Source organism: Lactuca sativa, chromosome 7 (assembly GCF_002870075.4).
Source record: "Lactuca sativa cultivar Salinas chromosome 7, Lsat_Salinas_v11, whole genome shotgun sequence".
Classification (NCBI taxonomy): Eukaryota; Viridiplantae; Streptophyta; class Magnoliopsida; order Asterales; family Asteraceae; genus Lactuca; species Lactuca sativa.
The window spans coordinates 190,695,129-190,716,920 of NC_056629.2; the positions used below are offsets into that span (position 1 = coordinate 190,695,129).

A 21,792-nucleotide genomic window follows, 5' to 3' on the forward strand; every position below is an offset into this window, starting at 1 on the left:
GAAATGTATGGATTTACCTAATCCATACTCTCAGATCATGAATAAATAGTTATATCTAATCCTTACTCTCATATCAGGAATGAATGACTATGCCTACTCCATACTCAAAGACCAGGGACATATGGTTATGCCTAATATATACTCTCCGATCAAGGACACATGATTATTTCTAACCTATACTCTCGAACCAAGGAAAAATGATTATGTCTAATCCATACTCTCGGAACAAGGGCAAATGATATTCCTAATCTATACTCTCGGATCAGTGGCAGATGACTATGCCTAACCCATACTCTCAGATCAGGGACGAATGTCAAAGTTCTACTTTTAATGTATATCTCTCAAGTATTCTTAAGGAGATACTACCCAATATCCATCTAAATTAGGTCTTCCGTGTTAGTCTTATTATATTTCTGGTAAGAATATGATGCTCTACTCCTAGTATTTATATTGTTTTTACCATGAAATGATATACATACATACATATATACATATATATATATACATACATATATATATATATACATATATATATATATATATATATATACATACATATATATATATATATACATATATATATATATATATATATATATATCAGGTTAGGTTATTTTGTTCTAACTATCTATTGTATGCATGTAGGATTGATTCTGGACCAATCATTTTAGTTATTTTAAGAAAGTAATTAATGCATATTATATGTTGAAGATATAATGAGTATTAATTAAATCTTCAGCATTTCATATGCATTAATTACTTTCTTAAAATAACTAAAATGATTGGTCCATAATCAATCGTACATGCACACAATAGATAGTAAAAATATCTGAACCTAACTCTCTCTCTCTGTCTGTCTGTCTGTCTCTCTCTCTCTCTCTGTATATATATATATATATATATATATATATATATATATATATATATATATATCTTAACGCATATAGAACCGTGCTTGGTTCGCATATGAAATTTTATGAAATATGTTCTTAACACATATTCTAGGTAATAAGCATATAGATCACATATAAAATCTTTAAAATATATTTAATAGTATAATTAATACTTGTATTAACATCATATTCATGAAAAGGACTATGCACTCACTTGACTTAGGTGGGCGACTGGAGAATTCGGCAATGCTCCGCGAAACTCCTTGACTTTTCTTCTAATGTGTCCAAAATACGAATGTCAATAAGTCTTAGTCGAATTATTCCCTGAAGATAATGGTAGTCTAGATTCCTTACTAATCCTAATGAATACTGAGAGTTCTATCAAATAAGGATCAACCAGGTAGGACAGTTAGGATGTAGGATAATTTCAGTGTATGCTTTATGAAATTCAACAACCAAGCCAACGTAACCATTCCAGGCACCTCTCTTGTAAGTAGATCAATTAGTATAAAGACATGAAATTACTGATAAATCTTATTTATAGTCTCATAACAACAATTTATGGCTATAAATATATGTTATAATAAAAGAACGAGAGTGTAGCTTAACTTATATGAATTCTTCCCGACCAAAGTTCGAAATCGCACTCACCAGGCTCCTACCGAATGGCTACTACTTAGTTGAATACCTCAGGGGTTATAAGGCTTCGCCGGAATGGTGAATTTAAGGGAAAATACGCCAAAATCGAAGGAAACTCAAGAGAGAGAGAGAGAGAGAGAGAGAGAGAGAGAGAAGAAGAAGAAGAATGGGAAGTGTGGAGAAGGAATGAGGGTGGATGGCTATTTATAGGACCAAAATATGACTTGTGCGCCATGCAGACTATGTGCACCACACAACCCTGAGACGTTGGTCCTCCCGTTTTCTACCATGTGTTGAAAATATAGTGGTCCACACCCACCTTCTAGAGGTGTGCACCGTGCAACCCACCTGCGTGTGACGCTTCTCGGGAAAACTTCAGAAAATCATATATCCTTCATACGAACACCATTTTTGACATTGTTTATATCCATGTGTAGCTGTCGATGAGATCTACAACTTTCATTTAGAATCCATCGGCTAATTTTGTAACGCTCTAAAAATTCCAACCAATTTAAACTTTTCAAAAACTACCCAATTTCATTAAGTTATTACAAAAAGGTTTTCAATACATTTATTATCAGAGTATTCCGAGAACCATATCATAAAACATAAACATGAGGAGCGGTACGATCACGCCTTTTCCTTGCTACGCTCTCCTGAAGTACCTGAAACGTTAAACCACAACTGTAAGCCCGAAAGCATAGTGAGATACCCTCAAAATACCAACCACATATACCATACACATAACATGTCATATCATAACAGAACAGCCATGCACTTCGGGTCTACTGTGTGACTAGTCCGCCGCACCGGGCCTACAGTCCACCTGGTCCACCCTCCAAGTCTAGCCATATACATCGAGTCTGCAGTGTGGTTGGTCCGCCCGCACCGGGCCTTCAACCCACCTGGTCCACTCTCTGAGTCTACAGTATGACTGGTCCGCCCGCACCAGGCCTTCAGTCGGCCAGGTCCACTCTTCGAGCCTCGGCACGTCTGGTCTACCCTCGCGGGGCCTATAGCCTATCCGGACCGCTCGCTGGGCCTTCGGGATAACCGGTCCGCCCTGGGTATGTTGGCCTACAGCACAAAGCAGGACCCGCCTCAACCCAACCCCAGTCCAACAACCAGGTGCACATAAACATATATCAATTCTCAACTAATCAAACCGATCTTAGCAGACCACATACATAGCACATCCCTACCAGGATTCCGACCTAACCGGTCACTAGCATAGCATCATCCTATATTCCAGGATTCCAACCTAAACCAGGTCTCTAACATATACCATCCTAACTACCAGGATGCAAACATATAGCAAAGCAATAACATAACAACTACCCGAATTTCCATCCGATAAAGGGTCGGCCTTGGTGCCTTAGACCCTGTTGATATAGTGAGGATAACTCACCTCGCAACTGCTGACTGAAAAGATAAGATCACGCTGCTCCAACCTCCGACACGAACCCCACCACTGATAATACAAAAAGGCCAAACTCAATAAATACCAAAAATTACCAAAATACCCCTGGAAGTCAACTGGTCAACTCTTGGGCAAAGTCAAAGTCCTCAGTCAAAGTCAACCTTCCTGACTGACTCTACTCGCCGAGTCAACCCGCTGACTTGTCGAGTCCCTATCCTCAGAAACTCCCAATCCACGACTCAACTCACCGAGTCGCACCAAGACTCGCCGAGTCCAACCAACTCTGAGTCACTTCCTGCTCAACTCACCGAGTCATCCCTCGACTCACCGATTCAGCGCTCAACCAAAAAGGTTAGGACCTTACGACCAGACTCGCCGAACCCAAGAACAGACTCGCCGAATCCAGGGCAATCTTCAACAGACTCGCCGAGTTGTTCTTCCAACTCGCCGAGTCCCTGCACATATTCATACAACTCGTCGAGTGCACCCATGTGACTCACCGAGTCCAGACATGACATTTTCATCTAAACGATTTTAGGCCATTCCAATGCTTCCAATACATAGATCTGGACTCCAAGGGCCTGATTCACATATAAAGTTTCCAACTTTACGTGCATGCAAGGTTCAACAAGCTCTAAACAAGCTAAAATGAAGGTTTAAGGCAAGGACACTCTCAAACAAGCCCCAAAACTATCACTTTCTAGATTCATGAGTCAAGACCAGACTAGATCTGTAGTAGAAACCACAGATCTGAACCCAAAACTCGAAAAGAGACTCATATATGACAATTTGGCCCTAAAACTTCATTCTTGAACAATCTAAGCACAACCAAGCCAAGGCAACAACTTTTTACCTTTAATTTGATGCCAACAAGCAAGGAAATCAGATCCACTTCGCTCCGCTATGATCCCACCAACTCTTGCTTCAAGTATCCTTCTTCTCCAAGCTCCACAAAACACTTAAATCCCTCTCACTCTCAAATTAGGGTTTGGAAACGATGGGGAAAGATTCCGGACATCAAAGGGGGTGCTAAAGAGGCTGGGGTGGGGCTTAAGGTTCCTTATATAGGGTGCAAACCCCAGGAATTAGGGTTTCTCATTCCAGCACAGACTCGTCGAGTCCAGCCTCTAACTCGGCGAGTCCGGTCACTTAACATGTGCCCGACACCCGCTTAGACTCGACGAGTTGCAGCTCCTACTCGCCGAGTTCCTTTCTTCCAACTTACACTTTTACCCCCCTGAACTCTTGATTTTGACTTTGGGATGTTACAAATATTGAATTTATATTTAAAGTTATATTTTTAACAGGCTTAGACTGTTAAAGTGTGTTAAAAATTCATAACTCTCCCATATGATATTTGTTCTCGATTGTCTTTATATCGACAGATAGGTAAGGACAAGATCTTCAATTCTCATTTAGATTGCTTTTCCTAACAATCGACCGATCTTGATTTCGGTTTCAAAGTCGTACACAGCTACACTGAAATATTAGAAAAATCATAACTTCCTTTAACGAAGTCAGATTTATGTGTGCTATATATGTACATAATCCTTGTCACATGTACTATAAATTTGTTTAAGGTTATTTATCCTAAATAATCTTCTATCAAAATGTCAATTTTATCGCTTATAGTATCTTAAGCAACTAGCCCGAATTTGCAGATGATACAGGTTTAAAAACCCACATCAAATAAACGGGTATGTTTGCCCAAAAGCTTAATTTCAATAATATTAGTTCAAAATAAATAGAGCACTTAGGCTTAATAATTTTAAATAAAAAAAAGTGTCTTATAAGCCTAAAAATGCACTTTAAATATTATAGTTTCAAAAAAAGGAACAAGTAAGTCCCACAATATACAAATGGGTATAAGAAGTTCATAACAATAACTATGATGCAATGTATGCAATTGCTCTCAACCCCTTGTCAATCTCATAAGTCCGACTCACTAACAAACGTTGGATGAATAGAGCTCATTACAGACAAAACTGCTAACTTTTGCACTGACATCGAATAACAAGGTTTGATGATAGGATATGAAGTGCCAACTTTTGCACTTATATCCACAATCAGGCACTAGGTGCCATCCACCTAGGCCATATAAGCAATGACGAAGCTTGAAAGTTTGATTTGGAGGGGCCGAAAGTATAATATGTATAAAAGTTGGAGAACAACGAGCACAGTCAAACTTTACAGTTATAGGCCTAATGTGTAAAATTTTTAATAGTTTTGGACTACTTCTAAAAAAATAGGAGGGTCACAACCCCCTAGCCCTTAAGAAGATCCGTCCCTACATACAAGGGATACCTATCATGCTTATGAAAATGAGGACGATGTATAAATCTAATCATAATGAAAAAATATAAAACAAATGTCAATTTGGGTGTACCAGAGATCTCACAGTCACAACCCCTCCTAGCATTATATGCATAAGCAGGATGCTTAAAATAGTTTCCAAAGATATAACCTTTTTGATTTTATAATTAAACCATTTTTAAAAATTTCATTTCATGAATGCACATATAGTTCAAATAACAATCAAGGTTTATATATAAACCATCAAAACTTGGCAAAATCACATAAATAAGATAGGTGATGTGTATTCCCGGTAACTCACCTCGATCCAATGCTAGCAATACCACACTCTTCCTTAATTGACTAGATTTCTCTAAGCTTTATGCTTCAAAGTCAATCACCTAAAATCGTGATCATAATGTTTTCAAAAGAACAATATACCCTTCTATGGGTCTACTAATTATTCTAAGCTCATAATGCTCCTTAAGTATATTAATATGAAATAAGGAAGCCAAAGGATACCAAAGGAAATAACTAGACTCAAGACACACGAAAACTACAAAACTTAAAAATAGAACATACTGAAAGTGCGTCTTGCTTCACTATGGGCATGTTATGTTTTTTTGTACAACAAATCATAATTTTGTTTAAATTTCCTATTTTATCACTCTACTAGCATAACTCTCAAATTTGAATCATCTAACTCCAAGAGCTTAAAATATATGTTTAAATACTCCAATTAACATAGGAAATGATACCCACATGGTTCATATCCTTAGATTATACTCAAATACTCAAAATCTTATAAAAATTCATTTTGAAGATGAAATAAACACTAGACCCCAAAGATGAAAGAATTGTTTCAAATGAAAAATAATCTTGATTCCAAACATGCTATTTTACATACCAAAACCATTTCATGTGAAAAATAAGATTTTATGAGGAATTTAAACTTGAAACATTAGTTAATACCAATCTCCAAGCCTATTATTAAGTCTACTACCATTAAAAGACTAGTTATGACACAACTTGCAAGGATTACCACTCTAAATATCAAATGATGATGGAATACATATTTTTGAACATGAGAATGTTATCATAACGTCAAAGTGGATCTTGAATTTAGATTTATGAACATTGATGGTTTGGAAATCCCCAAACCACAAAATGGAAGCTATGGATGCGTCCAAACTTCAAGATCATTAAAACAAGACATGAATTACAAATGAATCAAGGATTTAAAGTTAAATAAATATTCTAATCAGAAACTCAAGATCATGTCATTATTTGGATCAAGAAATTGTATCTATGAACCCTAGGTTTAAAATATTGACAACATCATTGAGGCTAGAATTTGAACCAAACACCATGAAAACCTCATCATTAGTCATAGGGTGGAAAATGGATCATACATTTGAAGTTGAGTATATATTATAAACACAAAATCAAGTTCATATAAATATAACGAACATGGAATTTAGATTTGAAGATATAGGATTTAAAAACCCATCAAACATGATCCAAACTCACAAATCTTACAACTACTTTTAATTGGAGCTTGGAGACAGATTTAGGAATGTAATTAAAACATAAAACTCATATGAACATCACAATTGAAAGGGAAAATCGAATTTGCACAAACACATAAACCCTAGAATGAATTTAGAAGAGAAAAGGTGGAGAAGATACCTTCTAAGAATGATTATCAAGAGGAATTTACCAAGGCTTCAATCAACAACTTTAAGCTTCAAACAACATGGAAGTGGAAGAGGAAATTTGATCTGGTCGTGAAAATGGATGGAAATGTTCGGAGAAGAAAAGAGGTAGAAGGATGAGAGGAAGGGATGATTAAGACCCTAATAAGACGTTGATTTTAATTGGTGGCAACGCATGTCTCCCTAACGAATGTGACGCATATATACGAATTTGAGAAACTGAAACTTTTGGTCCCTTCTTCTAATATCTTTTCAAAATAACTCTCGAACACTCTAAAAAATTATAATAATTAACATATGGTCCTTTTACATAATAAGCTATAAAAAATTGGTTCAATTCACTTAACTGGTCAACTCTAAAGTCAAACACAAGTTTCACCAACTTGTCACAAATTGCCCCTCTCCATAATAATATTTTCTTGGTACTAAAATTCTAGTATATTTTAAATATTCACTAGTAACATGATCTATTATTGTTATTTTTAGCATTAACAACTATATTATTTAAATTATTTATTTATTTTATTTATTTCATTTATTTATTTGGAATAGTTTTTTAGTTTGCTCAACAATTCTAGCCCCAAAACCAGAGTGTTATACATGTTGATTCTCCAGTTATAAAGATGACTACAATAAGATTTATCCTAGATATAGTTGTAACACCCGTTTTAGTTATGATATAATATGTTAAATTTTAAGTTCTTATTTTGGGTGTCCACGACGTAGTGGAGCTTCACCGCGACGTGGCGGTATTTTTATGACCGCGAGATTTAATGACCCACCACGGTATGGCCATAGGTACCATGGTTTGGCAGCTGATTTTGATAAAACCCTAGATTCTCAGGTTAGAATCCTATTTAAAGGAAGTAGTGGCTAGGGTTTCTTCCACCCTCAGCCTTAATCACCTCCAGAAAGCATCTTTGTGAAACCCTAGCCTTCCTTGTTGAATATTGAGCTCTTGGTGGTGTTTTTTTTTTTTTTTTTTTTTTTTTTTTTTTTTTTTTGCATTTTGAAGGAAGGAAAAAGTAAGTGTTAGCCAAAGGATAAGGCAACAACTGCCCTCCATCCTTGGAATCACTCTATGGACCATTTTTAAGTTGTCAAGTTTCTATATTGATGACTCTTTGGTTGTAGATCTAGTTTCTTAAGCATATTTTGGTCCATAAGAAATGTTTGGTTGGTTTGCAGTGATAAAGGTTGCAACTTTATGAGTCTCCTGAGTTCCATGAATAATATATATTGTAGATATAGGTTGTAGTTGGGATTCTTGACCTTGTATGAGTTATTGGCCACTCTTAGCTCCTTTTGACCTAAAAATGGACTCTAGACATGCATTGGACATGCATGTCTATAAAGCACCCATCTTTAGGCTAGATTTGGTATTAGAAACTCTTATAGAGTGGTTGGGTTAAGGAATTTTCGGATTAAGGGATTAATGATTAAGTTCTTGTTGTATTTTACCTTATTTGGACTGAGGGTATGAGATCTTGATCTCATTTGTGCCTTAATGGATAAAGTTGGAAACTTTATCCATTTAGATCATAAAACGACCGGATCTGAGCTTTGGAGCTCTTAGAATTAAAGGAAATAACTTAACTCATTAGGTTGTTAGAACCTAGTGCCTACAACATGGCCTTGGGTCACCACAACATGGCGACTAGGAAATGCCTATTTATTTTGTTGAATGAGGGCCACGGTGTGGTCATGGAAGGCCACGACGTGGTGGTTGACTAAAAGTTAACATTGATCGTTTACTTTTTACTTGAGTTGACTTTTGGTCAAACTCCCAGTTTTTGAAGAAGAGCTAAGGGCTTACCTTGTGTAACTGTATATGTAGTGCATATCATCGGTATTTCTGGCAGTGAGAGCAATAGCAGCTGAGTATCAATAGAGAGGTGAGTCTTTTCACTATACTTTTGGGTCAAAGGCACCAATGCCAACCCATTGGATTGTGTTATGTAGGATGCTAGTTGTCTTTGTGACTATTGCATGTATGATTGGGTTGAAACAAACCCTAGGGTTGGGCACATGATTGTATGTTTGGGTTGTAGGAAAACCCAGGACTGGGCCTATTATTGCATGTTCGGGTTGAAACATACCCTTGGGTTGGGCCTATGATAGTATGTTCGGTAGGAATGTACCCCATGTCTGGGCCTAACTGTATGAATGATATGTGGTATTTTGGGTAACTCACTAATCTTTGTGCATATGGTTTTATGTTTATAGTTTTAGGTACTTCTGGTACGAAAGGGAAGGGCCCAACATGATCTCACAACACCCCCTTATGTTTCGACATGGGTTTCCATTTTACTTTGATGATATCGATACAATGTTTTATGATTGATTTTGTGACACCGATTGTACGGATTGATGATTTTCAAATTGAAAAATTTTACCTCTGTTTTTGGGATGTTACAATAGTAGCCTTTAAAATTCTTTATCTACAGAGGTTGGATGTGAATACAACCTTTCTACATCAATGACCCAAAACATGACATTTATAAGGCACATATAGAGGATTTTCCTACATTTGATAAGAAAAAGAAGGTATGAAAGAAGAAGAAAAGTTTTTATAGCTTGAAGCAAACTTCTAAGCACTTGTACTTAAAGTTTGATAACTTCATGAAAAGGAGTGGGTACATAAGACGTGAGATGGATCATTGTTGTTAACTAAAGAAATTTAGCTCCACCTACACAATGTTTGTGTTTGCTTTTGATAACATGTTAATTGTTGGTTCCGAAATGTAGAAGATCAATGAGATTAGCATACACTTATTCAGAAAGTTCAATATGGTGAGCCTAAGTGATTCTAAGCCTAAGAAATTCCTTAGTATGAAGAAATCGATAGATAAATATACCAAGGTGTTTACTGTAAAGAAGTTGAAGCTTTCCATGGCTTCAACTACCCCTCCAAGAGTTTAAGGAATAGGGTTGGCAAAAGTGAGAGAGAGAGAGAGAGAGATTGAGTAATGTTGAAGAGTTGAATAAAAATGGTGTAACTAAGTTGTTCAAGCCTTCAAGTGGGATATTTTTAGGGTACGAGCACTTGATCAAAATAGTTAGAGAGAGAATTACCTTCGGGTGAGAGTATGTACAGATAGATAATGCTTCCTTGATAAGAGAATGTTCACTTAATGAGAATGTAAGACAATGCTCCCCTTGATCAAGAGAATTCTGCCTTAGCGAAATAATTCTAAGTCCATAATGTAACTAGGCATTTGACAAAATGAACATACATTTGAAGAATGCACTAGAGCATATGACTAATGCACTCCAATTGATGTCAAATGTGCTCCTCCTTGAGAACCATGTGTTGCTACGGATAATTCATTCCATGGATGCGCTTTTCTAGATAATGCGCTCCATGGATGTGTTGGTCCTTTTAAATGCACTCATGATGATGGTGAAGGCTCTCTAGTAGCTCAAAATGTGCTCTAGCTTGGTGAATAAGCTCCTTTCTCCTAAACGCATTTGTATGGTATGTTTGGTAGTTGTTGAATGTGCTAAAGTGTATGATAGGTGACCATGCACATACCTCAAGGTTGAAGATTCTATAAGAAGCTACATGACATCTTGTGATTGACTGATTCCTTTTAGCGCCTAATTATATATAGGCACAACCCATCAAAATTAGGGTATCCACATGCTTTCCTATAAATAGGGACTCACGTCCTACATCAACATCATGATTGTGTGAGTGCGTAGTGTGTGCATAGATTTCAAGGGAGCAATTACTGTGAGGTTGGGCGCATATCTCTTGGAGCAGTTTGTCAGCAAGAGAAATTCTTTTGTTTAACAGCTCAAGTGAGTTGAAACCTATTGTGAGTGACTATAACTCCTCTCGGAATATTAATAAAATTCTTTCACCCTCGTTCTCCTATGGGCATAGGTCACATTGACCGAACCATGTTAAAACATTGTCTTAAGCTTTATAGTTTTGTATTATTATTTTTTTCAGAAGTTTATTCCACTTGTTTTAGAAAAGTCATTTTTCATTATTCTAAAGTTGCTTGACTTGTTTTGTTGAACCCCAACATGATTAAATTCATTTACTTTTCTTTTGACTTGGGATGGTTTAGTGACAGGTTGGGGTTATATTTCAAGGATGACTTTAGGCGACAATTTTGTTTTCAGAATGAAATCGACGTCCGGCTCAGGTCAGGGTTAGGTTTTCGAACATATCCAAGAACACATGAGCAGGGTCGGTCCTGAGGAATTAAATATTCTTAAAGCCCCAAGACGAGTAAGAAGAAAATGGCCCTTGTCGTTATTATAAGTGGTTATTTTTAAATCAAAGTATATAATAAAAAAAATTGGTCACTGTGTGGCTGGCCACTTTGCCCCCCCCCCCCCCCCCCTCAACGCCCCCATGTACATGAGAATGTAACACCGTAAATTTTCTTTTAAAATTCATTTTAATCTAATTAACACAATCACAAAACCCCCAAAATATCGAGTTATCAAAAACACATGTTCATAAATTGTTTAAAACACAATCCAAGATCCTCCAAAACATATCTAGATCCTCCAAAACATATATCCAACTCGTGTGTGTACAATCAAGCTGGTGCCTTCCCGTGATCCTGAAAAATACCTGAACACATAACACATAACACGGTAAACATGAAGCTTAGTGAGTTCCCCATAATACCACACATATCTCATTAGCCTCTCATGGCTATGCTCAAATAAGACCCTCCAGTCAATGTGGTTTAGTGGGACCCTATGGTCTCACAACTCGGGTGAACCCTCTAGTCCTAACTCAGTAAAATCAGAATAATACACAACATAAATCAAAAAGACATAATGCAGGATATCAAAATACTCAATATAAGCACATAATATCCTCCGGTCACACAAAGATTACCACTCTAGGTAAGTATAGTGAGAAGACTCACCTCGTAAGCAAGCAAATGAATAACCTCGTACACGAATCTCGAACTAGCCTCCGCCTAACACATATGAAAATTATCTCTAATCAAAACTTAAATCACTACTCTAAATAAACCAAGTTATTTTCTCTCTCAACTCTTGGAATGGGTAAAAGACCATTTTACCCCTCCATGGTCCCCATAATCCCTGCCTTGACCAAACCCTAAAGTTAACATAAATCAACACTCAAGTCAACAGTCCATGTTGACCCGAATCGCCGAGTGCATCTATATGAATCATCGATTCCCCTCGTTTTCTCTGAAATGTCACGAAAATCCAACTTAACTCGTCGAGTTACTCAAGTCTAGACTCATTGGGGAAAACCCTAGCCGACTCGTCGAGTCGTCTCATTGACTCGGCGAGTCCATTCAGTCTATTTCCTTATTCAGACGTTTTATGTCAGATCTACAACTCTAAACTCTAGATCTAGCCTCCCAAGGCTCGAATCTAACATAAAGCTGAAAGCTTTATGTTCATGCATGGCATATTAGACTCATAATGCCAATACAAACTCCAACAAGGGTTAGATGCATAAAAGCTAGACTCTATCTCAATAAACTCATATCTTTGGGCTCTCAAATCCTCCTACAGTCCGGATCTAAGGTTTTTTCGTTATGATATGCTCAAATAACTCACTATCAAAGAATGAATGGGAGAAAACCCTAAAAACCTCCCTTAACTAAGATCTCACAAAGGAAATGTCAAGATAGGAGCTTTTTACCTTTGCACTGAAGCTAAACACTGAAGAACTCTGGATCCATAGCCCCTCCTTGATCAAACACGCCAAGGTCTCCAAATCTCCTTCTAAGGATGCACAAAACCACTCAAATTAGTCTCTCTCTCTCTCTCTCTCTCTCTCTCTCTCTTTCTCTCCCAAACCAATATGATCGATTAGGGTTTCACACAGGGGAGTTGGGTGGATGGTGAGGCAGAAATGAGGGCTTAAGGACCTTTAAATAGGACACAAACCCAAAAGATTAGGGTTCCCACTCGTAGCGCCAACTCGCCGAGTTGGTTTAAAAACCCACATGGTCATTCGTCTCTACTCAACGAGTTAGGGTACCCACTTGTTGAGTTTCCCACTAAACTCATAATTAAATATATAAATATTATACTTGGGAGTTAGGATGTTACAATTTTCCCCCACTTGAATCAGACTTTACCCTCGAAGTCATGCTCCAGAAATAACTTTGGATACTGCTCGCGCATCTCGGACTCCGGCTCCCAAGTGCACTCAGATCCCTTACGATGTTGCCACTTGACCTGAACCAGGGGCACCTCTTATTTCTCAAAACTTTCACTTTCCGATCCAATATTGCTATCAGACTCTCAATGTAATTTAGGCTCGCATCTACCTGAATTTCGTCTAATGGTACCACCACCGTCCCATCGGCTACACACTTCCTCAACTAAGACATGTGGAAGGTGTTATGAATCTAGATCAACTCTGCAGTTAGCTCCAACTAGTAAGCTACCTTATCCACTCCGGGTAGTCACTCTGAAAGGACTGATATATCTGGGACCCAACTTTCCCCGCTTCCTGAATCGGATCACCCCTTTCCACGGGGATACCTTCAGGAGGACAAAATCTCCTACCTGGAACTCAAGCTCGGATTGTCGTTGGTCTGCGTAGCTCTTCTGGCAACTCTAGGCTGTCAGTAACCTCTGTCTGACTTACTGAATCTGCTCAGTCATCTTTAGCACTATCTCAGTGCCACCCATCACTCGCTTCCCTACCACTCCCCAACAGATGGGAGTCCGAAATCTCCTCGTATATAAGAGCTTGAAGGGAGGTGTAACAATACTGGAATGGTGGTTGTTGTTCTAAGAAAACTCAGCCAAGGACAAATAGGTGTCCCAACTTCCTCCGAAGTCCATAACATATGCTCGTAGCATGTCCTCAAGCGTCTGAATCGTCCGCTCACTCTGCCCGTCAGTCTGTGGGTGGTATGAGGTATTAAAGTGCATTCGGACACCAAGATCCTCATGAAACCTCTTCTAGAATATGGAAGTAAAATGTACATTCCGATCTGACACTAACGATATAAGCACCCCATGTCTTGCCACCTCCTCTCTCACATAAATCTCAGCCAATCTATCTACAGAAGAGCTCTCACTGATAGCAAGAAAGTGATCACCCTTCGTCAACCGGTCCTCAAACACCCATATGGCGTCGACACCTCGTGTAAGACCCAATTCCTGGTATGCCTTTAATTCAAGTATTTCTTATGTTTTCTATGGGACTCGACGAGTTGGAGGCCCAACTCGTCGAGTAGAGTCATGATCCGTGGGAAGTTTAAGTAGTCTACTCGACGAGTCGGGAGACCGACTCGGCGAGTAGACGTTGTTTGAGTGAAACCCTAAATTGAGCGTTTGCAGCCTACTTAAACACATTATAACCCCTCAACTCAGCCCCTATCGACCAGAGCAAACCCTAAATCGAAACCCTAGTCATTTTTAGTGTTTTCTTGAGCCTTGTGGTGATACTTTGAGTGATTGAAGCTTGAAGAAGAGTAGGAGGCTTGTGAGATTGAGCGGGAACAAGAAGATCCAGAGTTTTGAGCATATTTCCAACTTATTAGAGGTATAAAGCTGAAACCTTGTCTATTCATTCTCTAGATCATGGTTTTGGGTCTTTTCTACATCTTTCTAAGCCCTAGAGAGGTTATATTCGGGATTAAGTATTGGAAGTCAGTTTGTGCTTCAAATTTGGGGTTATTGGGGGTCTTTATGGCATAAAGGCGTCGTCTACCTTGTTGCCATAAACACCCCATGCATCTTGTAGACCGTCTTTTATGGATTTTTAAGCCAAAGACCTCATGCATGGACATCAAGTTCATGACTTTATGTATAAAAGGGACCCTAGGAGGTAAGATCTATGATTTGGATGCATTAAGTCCCACTGAAATTGACTGTATAGTATTGGACAAGGAGGGAATCGGCGAGTCAAGACGCTTTTTCCCCTAAACCGTCTTTTGAAAATGGTTATGGTTGAGTGGAAGGAACGTCAGCCTTCTAGGGGATTGCCTTGGACCTGGAAATCATGGGACTCGACAAGTGCTAGAACACACTCGGCGAGTCCAAGGCAATCTCCCAGTCTTTGAAGATGGACTCGACGAGTTGTTCTTACAACTCAATGACTCATAGACTGGACGCATTCATTTGTTGAAGATGAACTCGATGAGTTCAAGGAAGAAATCGCCGAGTCGTTTGAAGATTGACTGAAGTGTTGTTGAAGGTGAACTCGTTGAGCTCTTGCTAGTCTCGACGAGTGGGGACGGGTTTGTAATATTATGTAGACGAAGGGACTCGACGAGTTGGTGGACCAACTCGGTGAGTCTGGTCAACCAAAGAGTTGACTTGAACAGGGTTTGAATTTGACTTTAACTTTGACTTGGATTCAAGTTGTCCCTTGAAGGGGTTGCGGGTACAATTTGATAACTTAGAAGGGTTGTCGTGTAGTGATTGAGGAGTCGAGGAGAGTCGAATTTCACACCGAGGACAGTGCAGACGCTACACGAGATCGAGGTGAGTTACCTTCCAGTAGGGGTGGGTCTAAGGCCACAATGTCGCCCCACCAATAAGAGTAATTAGTAGCTAATTGTCTTTGTGATAATTATATTGGTATGCTTATGAGATATGCTTATGTTATATGCTTATGAGATATGCTTATGAGATATACTTATGTGATATGCTATGTCAGTTAGTGGTAGTAGCAGGGAATAACTTTTCCCTAACTTGATCGTTAGGACCGAAGGGTAGGTCAGTACCCCAGATATGTCTGACCATATGATTATATTTTGTTAGTGTATGATAGAGGTAGGGGTGAAATAGTCCCCGATGCCGGTTGAGATAGACTGGAGGGTAGTCAGCACCCCAGAACGGCCTGACATGGGTAGGTCAACACCCCAGAATGGCTTGACATGGATAGGTCAGCACCCCAAAATGGCTTGACATGGGTAGGTCAGGCACCCCAGAATTTCCTGAAATTATGTATGCTATGTGATTGTATGGTATGTGGTATGATGGGGGAACTCACTAAGCTTTGTGCTTACAGTTTCAGTTTTGGTTTGAGGTACCTCTTCGTCTAAGGGGAAGGAGCCAGCGGTGTAGCAGCGCGTCACATACACACATATGTTTTCCGCATTGAGTTTCTGGGATTGTAGTCTGATTTATATTACTTATGTTGAGATGGTTTCCAAACACGTTGTTTTAGTTTTTATAAAATGACATGACTTTGGTAATGTTTTGGTAAACTATGTTGCGAAGTATTTATTTAAAAATGAAATTTTTGGCCTCGAAAATTGGGATGTTACAAGTTGGTATCAGAGCTTTGGGTTGAGGGATTCGGACACACCCTCGGGGGTGTCTGAACTCAAACTGAGGGCTTGAAAGATTTTTACAAGGAAAGGGTTTTTCTATAATCTAAATTAAAGAGTTCTGGGAAAGAACGAGGTGTGTGATGCGTGCGACCGGCCGAGCTCAAGTAAGTTTTCCCCAAGATACCCATACTTGTTATGTTATATGATATGACTATGAGAACTGCATGCTAGATTAGGGCAAAGGATCTAGGAGGATGCCTTGTATGCCTGTTATGTGTTTATGAGAACTACATGCTAGAATAGGGCTAAGGATCTAGGAAGGATGCCTTGCATGCCTGCTATAGGAGCTCATCGATCCATATGTTAGAGCTATAGTTAGCAGTGAGATAGCCTGATTAGGTTATGCTTGATTCGGTTACTCTATGCATGAATGCTGCATTCGTTGTGCTATAGGGGTTTTGGCTAACTTTAACTAACTAGTGAGCGAATATGTAATAGTATTCGCAAGCTAGTTAGGGAAAGGTGGTAGGGACCCCTGGTGCAACTGATGGTGGAGAGTAGGTGTAACATCCCCCTCTGACACATATCACAATATTGTCCGCTTTGGGCCACTCGGCACAAGGACTTCCCAGGGGGTCACCCATCCTGGTACTACTCCCTCCCGAGCACGCTTAACTGTAGAGTTCTTATGGGATCTGCTGCCCTCACGACTTTAAAACGCGTTGTGATAGGGAAGATATCCACACCCCTTTATAAGGAAATGTTTCGTTCTCCTTCCAAGCCGATGTGGGATCAGATCTAACCCACTTTCACCCCCCATTATAAGGTTCGACGTCCCCGTCGAACACATCGACCCATGCCCTAGCTCTGATACCATTTTTAACATCCCCCTCTGGCACGTATCACAATATTGTCCGCTTTGGGCCACTCGGCACGAGGACTTCCCAGGGGGTCACCCATCCTGGTACTACTCCCGCCCAAGCACGCTTAACTGCAGAGTTCTTATGGGATCTGTTGCCCTCACGGCTTTAAAACGCATTGTGATAGGGAAGGTATCCACACCCCTTTATAAGGAAATGTTTCGTTCTCCTTCCAAGCCGATGTGGGATCAGATCTAACCCACTTTAAAAAACTGGGTTAGATCTGATCCTACATCGGCTGGGAAGGAGAACTAAACATTCCTTATAAAGGGTGTGGATACATTCCCTATCACAACGCGTTTTAAAACCGTGAGGGCAGCAGATCCCATAAGAACTCTGCAGTTAAGCATGGTCGGGCGGGAGTAGTACCAGGATGGGTGACCCCCTGGGAAATCCTCGCCCAAAGCGGACAATATTGTGATACGTGCCAGAGGGGGATGTTACAAATGATATCAGAGCCAGGGCATGGGTCGATGTGTTCGACGGGGACGTCGAACCCTATAATGGGGGGTGAAAGTGGGTTAGATCTGATCCTACATCGGCTGGGAAGGAGAACAAAACATTCCTTATAAAGGGTGTGGATACATTCCCTATCACAACGCGTTTTAAAATCGTGAGGGCAGCAGATCCCATAAGAACTCTGCAGTTAAGCGTGGTCGGGCGGGAGTAGTACCAGGATGGGTGACCCCCTGGGAAGTCCTCGTGCCGAGTGGCCCAAAGCGGACAATATTGTGATACGTGCCAGAGGGGGATGTTACAGTAGGTCAGAGGATGCCCTAGGAAAGCCTAAGATGAGATCAGATGGATAGGGATATTGGTAAGGGGACTTGGTGAAGTTGAGGCAATCCTTGTAAAGTACGGATAGATGTGGAAGGTAGTATTTGCCCGTACTACTGAAAGCAGAGGATCCGTACTCGAGTCAAGGAGGGTCGAGATAGAACCAGGAAACCGGGAGAGTGTGTGAGATCTCTCGGGAGTATGATCCTGACGTTTACGTGTTTATTTTCAGTATGGTGATCACACGACATGGAGCAAGAGGTTCAGGATCTGGATCTGGCGACCCCGGTTATTTTCGGGTCGATCAAGGAAGGGATTGTTGAGCTGATGGAGGATCGCCTCCGAGCATTCAGGAGTGACTTGGCGTCCAGCCGGTCGGGTACGCGCACACTGTCCTTTAAGGACTTTCGAGGGAGTGGTGTGCCAGACTTTCATGGGGCGAAGGACCCCATTGCAGCCAGGAGATGGATTGCGGATAGCCCTGTTGAAAATACCCAATACCCGAATTACCCACCCGCTTTTTTCGGGTATCGGGTAAATCGGGTATCTGGTAAGGGTAACCCGATTTTTTTCGGGTTTTAGGTATATCCGAATTATTTTAAAAATTCCTTTATTTTGTAGAGCTTGTACTATATAGCAAGTATTTGATCACGTTTAAACTAACTATCATTATTGTAAAACATGAACCTATTTATTATGACAATATGAAACTAATAATATTAAAAGTAATTGTTTATATCATTTTCTTTAAAACTTAACTGTTTTCTAGATAATAGTTTTTATTGCAACTAACAAACTCATTATCTTGACGAAACTTTAGAACATGGCAAAACTTATGGCTACAATTATCTTAAACATTTTAAACTTTTAAATTAAGATCTTTAAGTCTTTGTTTTTTTAACATCTTATTAGATTATATTAAGATGTTAAAAAATTACATGATATCTCATGTATTATAGACTAAAAAATCTCAATGTTCAAAGCTTGAGTAAGTTTGTTTATGTCTCGTTTGTTTATATAAACAAGACTAATAAAACACGACGTATTTATTTCATTAAATTTATTTTTAGGTGAAATTCAAAAAAAAAATTATATATTTCGGATAATACCCGAATTACCCGAATTTAGTTTGGTTAGGGTAACGAGTATTTTTTCTAACATGAAAAACCCGAATCACCCGACCCGAATTACCCGAAACCCAAAAAAATTACCCGATCAACACCCTTAATTGTGGACATCGAGTCTACATAGTTGACGAGCTTCTGCCCGGAGGGGTCGAAGGTCCGCTTTGTTGCGGGTTGTTTGAGGGACAGATCTAGAGATTGGTGGGAGTCAGTCAGTGACTCGCTGGGAGCCCCAGCCATGGAGGCTATGACTTGGTCAGACTTTGTGACCAGGTTCAGGGTGGAGTTTGCGCCAGGTGTGGAGCTTCAGCAGCTAGCCAGGGAGTTTCTAGATATGAGACAGACTATGGAGTCTGTGGCGGAGATCACCGCCAAGTTCAGGGAGAAGGCCTTGTTTGTACCTTAGTATGCTGTGGATGAGGAGATGCGGAAGACCCGTTACCATGACATGTTGAGGGCTGACATTCGGGAGCATGTCAGCTATTCAGCCTGCCCGACCTTGGAGTCCATGATTGCCAGGGCGCGGGAGAGGGAAATTGATTTGGAGCACCTCAGGAAGTGGAAGGCGGAGACTAAGCAAGTTACAGGGGTTTCGAGGAAGAACCCCAAAGGATTCGACGTTTGGTCGAAGGGCCAGCCGGGCCAGAGCCGCTGCAGGAAATGCGGCAGGCCTCATGAGGGAGCTTGTACAGTAGGATCGTCAGGCTGCTACAAGTGTGGCAAGACGGGACACTTTGGAAGGGATTGTACTGCCCCCACCCCCACAGTTTAGACATCAGACCTGATTTGCTTCCGTTACAATCAGAGGGGCCATAAGAAGGCCAACTGCCCTAGATTTTCAGCAGTATCAGCAGCAGCGCCAGTGGTGGCGCCGACTCCAGCGACAACACGAGTTGTAGATGGCCGGAAGGTCAAGGCAGCCGAGCGTTTCAGTTGACAGCCGAGGAGGCAAACGCCGCACCTGATGTGGTGACGGTTATGATTTCATCTCTCTAATCTTTTATGTTATGTTGCTGTGATTTTGATATGTGATATGTATGTTCTGTTTAAGATCGTTCCATGCGAACGGTATCCCAGTTCAGGTGTTGTTTGATTTGGGTGCTACCCGATCGTTTATCTCTCTTGCGCTTAGAAAGAAGTTTCCTGAGTCCTCAGGTGTGTTGGATTGACCTTTAGAGGTCGAGATTGCGGACGACCGGTCAGTTCGGGCATCAGAGGTTTTTAGGGATTGTGTTTTGATATTGTTCAAGGAGCGTTACTTGGTAGACTTGGTTCCGATACCGTTGCGGGGGAACAAGGTTATTATAGGTATGGATTGGCTAAGCCCCAATAGGGTGGTGATCGACTGCATGCAGCAGTTGGTGCGGATCAGAACCCTAAGTGGGGGAGAGCTGGTGATTCAGGGCGAGTGGCCACATCAAGGACCAGCCTTATGTTCAGCAGCGAGGGCTAGGCGCTACCTTCAACAGGGTTGCGCAGGATATGTTTGCCTATGTTGTGGATACCCAGGAGGAGGGTAAGGCGACGGTGGGCGATGTGCCAGTAGTACAAGAGTCCGCGGATGTATTCCCCAAGGAGTTTCCTGGGATACCTCCAGAGAGGTAGGTAGAGTTCAGGATCGACCTAGTCCCGGGTGTGGCTCCGATACCCAAGGCACCGTATCGGTTGGCTCCTCCTGAGATGCAGGAGTTGTCTACATAGCTGTAGGAGCTGTTAGACAAGGGATTCATAGACCGACCAGTTCACCCTGGGGAACCCCAATTTTATTTGTAAAGAAGAAGGACGGGTCACATCGGATGTGAATAGATTATCGGGAGCTGAATAAGGTAACAGTGAAGAACCGTTACCCACTCCCGAGGATTGATGACCTATTTGACCAGTTATAAGAGCATCTAGGTTCTCCCAGATTGATTTGCATTCAGGTTATCATCAGATGAGGGTCAGAGAGGAGGATGTGCAGAAGACAGCCTTTCAGACGCGTTATGGTCACTATGAGTTTGTGGTGATGCCTTTCGGGCTCACCAATGCTCCTGCCACATTCATGGATCTCATGAACTGCGTGTTCAGGCCGATGTTGGATCGATCTGTGATAGTTTTCACTGACAACATCTTGGTTTATTCCAAGATGCGATAGCAACATGAGGAGCACTTGCGGGAGGTTCTGGATACATTGAGCAGGGAGATGTTGTATGCTAAGTTCTCCAAGTGTGACTTTTGGTTGCACGAGGTGCAGTTTCTTGGGCACCTTGTCAACCAGAATGGGATTTTGGTTGACCCAGCCAAGGTGGAGGCCTTGATGAGATGGGAGGTTCTGAGGTCTCCGTCTGAGATTCGGAGCTTTCTGGGACTGGCAGGCTACTATCGGAGATTCATTCAGGACTTCTCCAAGATAGCCGTGCCCTTGACCTGACTGACGAGGAAAGTCGTGATCTTTCGTTGGGGGCCTGAGCAGCAGGCCGCGTTTGAGAGGTTAAGACAGAGATTGTGCGAGGCACCAATCTTAGCCCTGCCGGAGGGCATGGAGGATTTTGTAGTATATGGCGATGCGTCCATCTCAGGTTTGGGCGCGGTATTGATGCAGAGAGGGCATGTTATCGCTTAAGCTTCGAGGCAGCTAAAGTGTCACGAGGAGAACTATCCGACATATGATTTGGAGCTGGGGGCCTTTGTTTTCTCCCTCAAGATTGCCGCCATTACCTCTATGGGGTTCGTTGTACTATTTACACGAACCACAAGAGCCTGAGGTATCTCATGGATC

At 40.8% G+C, this 21,792-nt stretch overlaps 1 pseudogene; it reads left to right on the forward strand.

Annotated features, from left to right (window-relative positions):
* The first annotated feature begins 17,729 nt into the window (after positions 1 to 17,729).
* Positions 17,730 to 17,847, forward strand: LOC111904889 (5S ribosomal RNA; annotated as a pseudogene).
* Positions 17,848 to 21,792: the final 3,945 nt, after the last annotated feature.